The sequence below is a fragment of the Heptranchias perlo genome, chromosome 5, assembly GCF_035084215.1.
Source record: "Heptranchias perlo isolate sHepPer1 chromosome 5, sHepPer1.hap1, whole genome shotgun sequence".
In the NCBI taxonomy this organism is placed as follows: Eukaryota; Metazoa; Chordata; class Chondrichthyes; order Hexanchiformes; family Hexanchidae; genus Heptranchias; species Heptranchias perlo.
The window spans coordinates 73,224,038-73,234,965 of record NC_090329.1 but is presented as its reverse complement, the minus strand read 5'-3'; the positions used below and the strand labels follow the sequence as shown (position 1 = coordinate 73,234,965).

The following is a 10,928-nucleotide window of genomic DNA, read 5'->3' as shown; positions in this document are numbered from 1 at the left end:
CAGAGCCTCCTCCTCCCGTTAGTTGTTTAATTGTCCATCACCATTCACGACTGGATGTGGCAAGACTGCAGAGCTTTGATCTGATCCGTTGGTTGTGGAATCGCTTAGCTCTGTCTATAGCATGTTGCTTCCACTTTTAGCATGCATGTAGTCCTGAGTTGTAGCTTCACCAGGTTGGCACCTCATTTTTAGGTATGCCTGGTGCTGCTCCTGGCATGCTCTTCTACACTCCTCATTGAACCAGGATTGATCCTCAGGTTTGTTGGTAATGGTAGAGTGAGGAATATGCCGGGCCATGAGGTTACAGATTGTGCTGGAATACAATTCTGCTGCTGCTGATGGCCCACAGCGCCTCATGGATGCCCAGTTTTGAGCTGCTCAATCTATTCTGAATCTATCCCATTTAGCACAGTGGTAGTGCCACACAACACGTTGGATGGTGTCCTCAGTGCGAAGACTCTTCCCCTTGATTTCCACCTCTTTCCAATCAGATTCCTAAATTCCAATGGGTGGGTGCCTCTTCCATTTCCCAGTGAGATCAATTGCTGTTAGGGAAGTGCCACAGCAACAATAAAGCAGCCAACACCTAAAATTTTCACAAAGGGATGCTTGGGCCAGAGCTGCCTAGATCCAAATGTGTAACACAACTATGGATTTTATTCCTCTCAACAGTTTGGATGTTCTGTTTATATATTTGAGTAGCAACTACATTGTAAGCATGCATAGTTACAGTCTAACTAATGGAATGCTATTTTGTAATTAACAGCCAATGGTAATAAAACCATCTAAAGCAACATAAACTGTACTAATACAAAACTAAACAGCCATATAAACAAACCTAAATGACCCATCTCAGTTTTAATAACAAGTTTCTCAATTGATAATTGAACAAAAATTATGTGCAAAATCACATTGTCATGTAAGATAGGTTTTGGGAAGGGGATTGTTATATTCTACTATATAAGTTCCTTAAAAGAAAGAGGGACAGATGAGTTCCAAGGACCAGTTTTCAATGTCATTATCAACATCAAATTGTCTGCACTAAAATAGACCATAAAATAACAATAAATAAGAGGAATGCAGAGAAATGCAGAAGATACCTCAAGGATCTTGAAAAGATAACATGAATGATGGTTGCCCATAATAAGGTCTATGTTGGATTGGGCTGTGTCACCGAAATTACAGACTGCTGGAGAAAGGAAAGTGGCCATACTTTACAACTGCATAGCACATTCATCAAGTCCTTAGGTTCCGGAAATTATTTTCTAATATTATATATTATTGTATCATGTTATTCATATCATGTAATTCACGGTGTAAACATATTTTCCACATGCACACATGTAATATAGGCTACTGTGATTTTAACGTGAGCACATATAGGCCTCAACCTAAGCCTTAAAAAGGCCTCAAGATTGTTGATAAGAAAGGTAGTTTATCTCAGAGGAGCATTCATAAAAATGTATCTGTTTTTCTGTTGCCTTTCCTGGGTTTCAGACTCCTCCTGTCAGTGATGCAGGGTGCGGCTCCGGCTTCTGCAGCACATCAGTTCAATGTTCTGCCTTTTGTAGTCATGAATTATATATATAAAGAAACTCATCTATTCAAGATTAGATTCTGCTTTGATGCAATTCAGCAATACTTCCTAGAGGGCTGATTATGTCGTATATATATCCTGCTTCTTCTTATTTAATCTGCTGATTACTACTGAAATAAAGTCACAAATGGTAAAGCATGAACCAGTCTCATGAAAAATAACTTTATCTTGACTAAATGTCCTCATTCTCCAACAATACTTTCAATAAAGTGCCTCAATGGAAAGTAGACCTGACAAGTAATTAAGATTGACAATGATTCATTTTGATTTAAAAGTGTGACTTATTTTGATGTATGTCGCTCTTAATTGTAACCATAGCTCATGTGTTTAGATGCCTTTGAAAGCTATGTCATTCTTACTGATCATAAATGTTTCCTTTATGATTTTGCTGATGTTGACAGCTTTGGAAATATATCTTGTCTTAATCTTCACTCAGTATTGGTTTGATGTTGAGTATGTTATGTGCAATTACTACTGAAGGATTACCTTTATTATGATAATTTGGACTCTACCAATGGAATGGTTAATCATGGGGAATTTCCATTTGTTTCAATTTTCAATGAATTTCAATAATGTAATTGAGAGCTCAAATGACAGGCAATTTGACTTTTGTCGTACCTTTAAATAATTATTTTGATAAATCATTACTGCATTGTCTTGAAAAGTAACAGGTTTGGGTTTTGTTTCAGACCTGCCTCCATGTGAAGCATGAAACAAGCTTGGCTGATGTCATGGTATCACAGAGGCAATGCGATGCTCACATCAAAATCAGCCAGGCAGAGATAGCCAGTAACAAATATAGACCAACATGTGTTCTTCTGCTGAACCTTTCCCTCTGGATTTTAATCATTACACTGGCTGCTGAGTGAATAGCATAAGCTTCTTGTGGCTCTGCTGCTTGGTGAGTAAATACATAAAACCAGTTTTATACAGAAATTGATAATATGCTGAATTGAAATCCTTACAGTGCTTAGGTTTTAAATACAATTAGCTGCATTGCTCCATCTGTCTTATCAGAGTTTGACTGAGGAAGTAAAGAGACTCCCTTAAAAATAGATATCTCAAATTTCTATTTCCTAAAATGTAGAATTTGTGCTTTATAAGTTTTTAATGATAAATACTGGAGCTATAATCTGAATGAAATTATTTGGCATGGTGGAATATTATCTAATTAATTTCACTTTGTTAATGCTACACAGATCAAGCATAAGAGCATAAGGGCATCATTAGCCAAGTGGTGAGGCAGAATACAGCTGAACGATGAAGACTGGGTTTTCATTTTCCAGAGGCTTTTTGCATTATGTTGGTGTACAGAGGTGATTTCCATTGACAGTGCTTATTACAGACTGCTTTCAGTTCAGTGGACTCTGTAGAAAAATTGCTACTAGATAGATTATCATTATTCTAAAGTGCGCTCATTTTGTTTGTCATCACAATTAGTTCCAGACACCTGAGCACACTGTTCAATGAAGCTAAAAATGAAATTAGAGAGTGTGGAGGCAGCAGCACAACCCAGTTTAATTTAAGAGGTTATTCGGAATCTGAAGCTTAAGTCATGCTCTTGGTTTGTAATTTGTGCAGAGTAAGTCGACATGATAGCATCTTGTTTGTTCCCATAATCATTGTCAATCATTTTAATCCTACTATTTTCATTTGTTATGCTGCTTTCTGTTCAGATAGAATTTGATTTATTTCTTAAGCTACTTGCCAGGTACTTTTGAAAGACCCAACGTGGTAATTCCTCCTACCCACTCCCCTGGGTTGTGTTACAGATAATTATTTAGTAGGTAACAAGTCCCAGAAGAAGGATTATAAAAGCAAGTGATCCTTGAGGGCTGTAGTGCTTGTCTTTGATATGTCCCATTTAAACACAGTTGAGCGTAAGAAATACATGTATACTATTTTCGGTAAAATGCTTTGCCTGTTATTTTTCGACCATTAATTTTAATGGATGGAAAATCACCAGCTGTGCGCCTGCAATTTCCTGTGATATGATGCACTACATCCTGTGAATGCTCTCCCTGCTGGGAGCACAGAACTGGCCCAAGTGTTCCACTGAAGCTCGCAGACCTCACCTAAGTGGATCTTCTTCTTGTATGAACCTTGATAGTGAATATTGACAGCCACTCAACCACAAAAGGCATCACAGCCAACCCCAATCTTGTCCCCAGCTGACATTCACACACTGTTCAGCACAAGTTACTCAACAGAGATCAAGTACAGGTACTTGATTTTTGCTTTCCCTTTCCCTAGCCCAAAGGATACAGGAGCAGCAATATGGGATTGCCCCTATTGCTGCTCCAATTGAGATCACTTTATTTCACATGGACTAAAGATTGAATCTGAAATCAACACAACGACGTCTGCATGATATCAGTGCCCGTATTGAGGGCAGGAGCAGCATTGTAACTATGTGAGATCCAATGGTTCTCAAAGGTCCACATGTTTGTTGGCGGGAATTTCCTTGGAGGTTCTTCCCGTCAGGCTCCGTAACTTTGGTGGAATATCAGCGGAAATCCCAGATACACCGCGTAGATGGGGTTTCTGTCAATTTTCCGCCAAAGTTACAGTGGCTGATTGAGAGAGGTCGGAAATTCCCGGCATGTATGTTTATCATGCAAGACAAGATTTCAAAACTAATAGAAATACAATCTATTCAGGGTGCTTTTATGAAATATTTGGATCATCTAAAATGTTTTAAGTAGTTTGTTTCTAAAATATGTACTGGCAACAACAGTAACTTTTAATACAAACAACACTTTTGTTATTTCTTTTACTGTTTTTGACTGAATTAATACTGAAGTCCTTAAATTTTAATTAAAATATCCAAAACTTTATGACTAAACCAGACTAGACGAAGGAGAGCATTTAATAGTTTTGACCTTTTTCAGAACTGGGATGTTGTGTTTCTTGCAGTATTTTTTTAACTATCTATTGTTCATATTCACATAAGCATTAAGTTTACATTTGTGGCATGTTTCTCATTGCAAATTGCTCCACAAAGCGCTAATAAAAATTATTTTAAAAACAATTTCATGATGGTAGCCATTTAAAGAATTACTGATAACTGCAATAATACATGTGGAAAAACATATAATCAGAGCTAGTGTATTCCATTTGAAAACTGATCCTGTAAGGAAAGGTTCTGTCTAAAATAAAGGCTTCATAGGAGAATAAATCCTTCAAAAGTTGCACAAAAGCATCCTGTAGCAGCAAAGCCTACCATGGAAGCACTGGGAAGAATTGTTGTCTACACCACCAGTAAGTATAAGAAACCAGTTTCCCACTGGAATTTTTAAAAAAAAATTTAAATGCTGAAAATGTTTCAAATAGAAAAATAATTGGAATGTTACTGACGATTCTTTCATTGGAGAATGATTGGTGATGGTGATTTTAAAAAATATATATTTTGGTGGTAAAATAGCTACATCAGCAAAATTGTTATTGCCGAAACCTCAAATGTTCTGAAAGTCTTAATTTACTCTGCATTATTTAAGCATAACCTTCCATTTGGCATGTGTAATATTTAGAAATTGATTGGCAGATAGCTGACTTTGTGCCAGTAGCCATTGCAGAATCAAATTTGTTCTGGTGCAAAAAAAGCCAGCAATAAGAGATTTTAACATTTTACAAATATATGACACAATATCTAATCATAAAGTGAGTCAGGAGTGTAATCAGAGCTGAATTGTACCATAAACAGCTGATGAAAGGTTTTTGGGAGATGGTGATTTTTGTATTCTTCACAATAGAAGCACAGCTGAAATCAGTTAATTAGAGCATTACCATAGAAATGGAATAATTGGCGCAGGTTTTCCTGTTATTGTGCCTGTGTGTATTGGATCGCCTAAACAGAACATCCAGAAGTAAACTAGGCAGAGAGAATCTCGCGCCCATAAGGGAGCCTGCCCAATTACCCATCCATCCATTTAATGGATCAAAATCAGGCAGGCTCCCTTTATGGGCATTTGATGCCCAAAACCCAAATTTCCCTCTGTGCTCTGTAACCAGGTAATCCAATAAGCCCAGATGCAAAAACAGTAAAATCAACTACTGATGTCATGATGCACAAACCTATATTGGAAAGAGGCATGTGTCTTGATATTGTGTCATCAAGGGGTGTGCCTATATTGTGTGCTGTTACTAAGTGCAGTTGGACCAGCTATAGACGCACGGAAGAATGTATCTCTCTGGTTACCAGTCTAACACAATCCAGAGATTTTCGCCACCTGGTTGCTAATGGGTTATGGGAGCCAGCAGCCAAAGTGGCTTCAATGCACTAAGAATTGGTGGCATAGTGGGCACTGGTGGAGTCCCAAAAGTTGGAGTCCCATTGCAAAGTACTTTTTACAGTGGTGTTTATTTAGTTTGGATTGTGGGAGTGTGGGTGTCTGTCTGCTTGCCCCAGTGTTTATACTGCTAACAGCAGCTCCTTTATCCCAATGGGAAAATTACAGACAGCACTGTCAGTGCAATCTGAACTAATTAAATGGTAATGTGAAAGCGCTTTTTATCGTGGAATAATACGACTTATGTTCAATGTCAAAATCATCTACATGCTGAGTTCCTGGTCCCAGCTGTAGTGCTGCAGAGATTTGCTGAACAAAGACCAGACACTTCCCCATGTAGAGGCAAAGAAAATCAGAGCAACAGTCACCTCTGGCTGTTCGAGTGCACCTTGTGGTGGCTGATTCAAGAGCAGCATTGGTACAGACTTTGGAGCAAGGCTTCTGTCCACTTTGTCGGCTTGGTGTTTGCCACTGTGAGATCCAAGAAAAGTAAGACTGCTTAGAATCCCTCATATGTTATAGTTGATCTTGTGTGATATTACTCATGGAGAACATTAAAAACAAAATTGGCCCTTTCCTTGCAACTTTCTTTCTTATAATTTCTGCTAATTCTTTGTGAGGCTGAAAATCCAGGGCCCTTCCAGTGCTCTCCTGCCATAACTCCCCCAAGAGGTGGGGGTTACCCAAACTGCAGATCCCACACCGCAGTGTAAACATTGACTCTGCAGTTTGGGTGCAGCAAAGACATGCCAAAAACTTTGCCAAGAAGGCAAACAAATTGGGAATTTTAGTGAAAAATCATGGAAAATTGTATGTCTCTCCTAGGAATAATAATGAATAAAATATTTTTCATTATTGGTAATGTTACAAATTGTTGTGTACATATATGCTCTGACTGTCATAACATCATACATGTATAATGATGCAATGTCAACAGGCTTCACTGCGATTTGAAAGGAAGAATGGAATTTGGGAGAGCCAATGCAAATCAGTTCTCCAAATCTAAAGCAAAGTTGTCAGTGATTCGCTATCAGTTCACTTGGTGCAGTATAAATGCACCCTTAAACCTAAATTTTCATTCCTAATGGTGAATCATAGAATCATACAGCACAAAAGGAGTCCATTCGGCCCATCATGTCTGTGCTGACTCTTTGAAAGAGCTATCCAATTAGTTCCACACCCCTGCTCTTTTCCCATAGCCCTGCAAATGTTTCCTTTGGCTACCCAGCCCCTTCCTCCCTTTAACACCCTAACATCTCTTAGATTAGCTCTCCCATGTCACTTGGCACACAATCCTTAACTGTTAGCCTCCCTTTCATTTACTGAACTTTCTTGCAAGAGAAAATGGTGCACAATGCCCATCAGAGGCAGACAACCAGAGGGAGCATTCCCATCTTTAAATCTCTCGTGTGGTATAATGAGAAGGCTATGGAGCTTGTGGGAGATGGCAAAGTCAATGGCATATTGCTGGTGCCAGGTTAGTGACTGAACACCTGTTCAATCACCCTGGAATCCCTGTGACGCTTCACCCCATTCTCTGTCTCCTTAATCCCAAGGGGGTAAGCCTCGCCCATTCTTGGCTTTTACCTTCTCTTCCTGCAGATCCACTACAGCACCGGGGAGCACAGGAGGAAGATGATGAAGTAGACAAGGAGGAGGAAGAATAGAGAATGAGCTACTTCTCATCATTATTGTAGTTGACTAAGAAGAATGATGATGAAGAGGGAGATGAAGGCAGACTGAAGCCCACCTAAGTTTCTACACAGACCTCCTGCTTCATTTTCTTCTGTGCCATCCCCTTCCAACTCACCACCTGCATCGCTTGCTTCTTCACTCCCAGACACCAGCTTAGGTACCTTCACCTTGGGGCAATTAGATCATGTTAGTGAGGATGTGGCATTGGGTGATTCTCAGAGCTGAGGGACTGAGGACTGGATGAGGATGTGCCACCTTCCCAGTGGAGGCTGAGAAAAAGGCTGCCTATGGCTTTGGAGTTGTTGGACCCATAATTCATGGATACTTGCCTGAAAAGGATGTTCAAGGAATGTTGTACCAATGTGCAGGTTCTAAGGTCAGTCTCTGAAGATGTGTGGCAACTGACAGGTGTGATTGTCAAGCCTATGGCTCTCATTTTCAGCATCAGGGAAGCTTTGTCTTTGTTGCAGGCACCAATGGATCATATGACAGCATAATTGGAATCTGCAGCAGATCCCCAGCTAAGAAGTGGCCAGAATCCAGGTGGTGCCTCCACCTCCATGGAAGTACAGACTGTAGCTTCAGTGGCATTTGGGGAGAGAATTGAAAACAGCCTGCATAGTGACCTCTGGACCATGGCAGCCGTGATGCATGCTGCTGTCTTTCAGGGCTTTCAGGATCTGATAGCTGCCATTAGACTAGCCATCCTGATGATCAGTGGTGACACAGATACAGGACCCAGTGGAATGGTGATGGCCCACCCTGATACACCACCTCTCAGGAGAAGTAGCACATGCCAAGCTTCCAGCCTCCCCCTTCAGAGATTCAACCTAGCGGAACATGGAAGGCAGGACCAGGCTGCACAGGAAGAAGCTCTAGAGATGCAACCAGCAGCACATCTCTGCCAGGAGCAAACTGCCATTATAGGAGGGCCACCTATGTCCCATAACCATTTTTGTAGTGTATGAGCAACCAACCACCTGCCGTGATAGTGGCCCTCAGGTTACATTTAGGAGAAGCACTAGAGTAGGTGAAAGAAAGGCACATGTAGGTATCCAGGGGAAGCATGGTTGGCTTGTGTTCACCTTTGGAGTTCATTGTATTGGAAGAGAATATGCACTGACATGACACTTTGTTATTGATGGAGGTTAGAGTCATACAGCAAAAGGTGTGCTTATTTGGTGCTGATTTATTGATGCAGTTGATGATTATTGGCAGGCTCCTGTAAGGCCAAAGAGGGCTGATGTGTTGTCATGTTGTAGGATGGATAATGGATCGAATGAAAATCCCTTTATTTGAAAGCGGGAGAGAAGGATGTAAAGCTCTGGTGTCAAAGGTAGACTGCGTTACACAGAAAAGAAGATTACAGTGATGAGATGTACTCTGATGTCCCTTGCAGCAGTCAGTGAGAGTCCTCTGAGTGTAGTTTTGGTTTCAACTGAGCCAAAGGAGTACATTTTCATCTTCATCACCTGGGTGGCAATCTGGCAGAGTGAATCGCCCACTCCTATAGAAACTGCTCGATCATCTTTAAAGTACTTTAAAAGCTTAGTATCAATTCCCCAAGAAGTACCACAGGACCCTTTACAGCCTAGCCTTCACATGCAAGTGTGCCTTCACCCGTTGCCTTATATACATGGATCCCATAAAAAGCCTCATTTGGTTTATAATTGCTTGTTTCAAGCACCTATCATCATTCCTATTATGGTCTGCATCCTAGTACCTGGATTTGACTGCATTTCTTGGCAACCAGAAAGCAATCATAATTTTGCATTCTTCTTAAAGGAGAAGACAACCCATAACAGAGCAGAGCGAAAGAGAGATTGGCCACAGATGTTGCTTGCCCCCAACCTCCGTTTCTTCTCCTCTGCAAGGAAGAAGCATTGGAGTTACTGGGCAGACAGGAGGGGGAGTCAGAGATGGGGAAGTTGGAGGGTAGGTGCCAACGGCAGCTTCATCATGGAATTCTGCTTCTCTTCTTTCTCATGCTTTTGGACCACATATAACCTGTCAGCAAACTACATCATGAAACTCTCCAGTCACTGGTATTGAAACGTACTTGTGTAGTCTGCTTCTCAGCAACCCATTCTAACCACCCTTCTCCCCCCTCCAGATGTCTCACAGCAAAAAGCAGCAGAAAAGTAAAAAGATCTGCCAAGCCCTTGTGCTTTCTGCCCTGCTGGCACAGCATCACTTGTGGCATCACTTACCCTCTCCCTACCAAGTATCAGCCCAGAAACATCCACTTGAGGGACATTACAGAAAGAAAGAGCAAAAGACCTCAGGATGCCCAAGCCCTTTACAACCAATGAGGTACTTTAGAAGTCTGTGTTTAGTTAGCCAGAGGGTGATGCATTTAGCACAAGTGGGCTGGAGGAGCTGGCATGAGGAGGCAGACATTGTTGACCGGAGGACATAGTAGTTTGGATGAACAGCAACTAGATCCAGATTTCATAGGTCCTACGTTTGAAAAAAGGATGCTTGTTGAACATGAAAAATGTGTACAAACACTGGGAATGGTGTCCCAGAATGTGTAGCAGACGGCGAGTCAAATGGAAGAGTTCACATCTGCAGTACCATGATCGATCAGATCATAGCACTGTAGTCCACCATAGAGCATGTTGCAGTTCCTGACCAATCTACTGTAGAAGCCTTCGCCACAGAGGTCCTAAAGACAATCTTAGCTTCTCCCTGGACAGACTTGCTGTAGTGGGGAGGGTTGTCCCTCTCAGCTTCAACACACTTGGCAACCAGTTACATAAAAACATCTCTTAGGGTTTCACTGATCTGATTGGTGCCATTGGGTCTGCTATAGTTTAAAAAAATTGGACTTCAAAATTGACTATTTTTGAGGTTAACAGAATGCTGTCTGGTTATGTTGCCTTTATGTCCAATGATATCATGGGTATTGGGCATCCAGTTATATTTGTGTACCCCTGCAATAAAGGTTTCTGGTGACTCTATTAAGAGTATACATAGGAATAGAGCAAAACTTTATTTACAGACATTTGATATTCATTTCATGTTAAATATTCGGGAACCTTTCCTGTCCAAACAGAATTATAAAACGCAATCTTTAGACAAGAATGGACATCCTAACATTAGAAGTACTTGTCACCATGAATGGTGGATCAGGATCATTATTCCTGCAGACAGTATAATCTTCCAATCCTTATTATAGACAGCGTGTTGTCATTTATCTTAAATGTGCCTTTTGTAGCTCCCTGTACATTTTCTTGAATTTTAATAGATTGTTACCAATTTTTCTCCAAATTTACCCAGATTTTTGGGATCCAGTTTTTTGCCACTGATTTTCTCCCTTTTTTTTTTCTCCTGGTTGTTGACAT

General features: G+C 40.6%; 1 protein-coding gene across 2 annotated transcripts in view; it reads left to right on the top strand.

Moving 5' to 3' along the window:
- The first annotated feature begins 2,375 nt into the window (after positions 1–2,375).
- Positions 2,376–10,928, top strand: part of pkib (protein kinase (cAMP-dependent, catalytic) inhibitor beta) — a 93,781-nt gene continuing 85,228 nt past the window's right edge. The window contains exon 1 of one of the 2 annotated variants that reach the window (XM_067983812.1): positions 2,376–2,498. The gene's annotated coding sequence lies outside the window, so the exon portion shown is untranslated. The remainder of the gene's footprint in view (positions 2,499–10,928) is intronic. The other variant, XM_067983809.1, reaches the window with a different exon arrangement.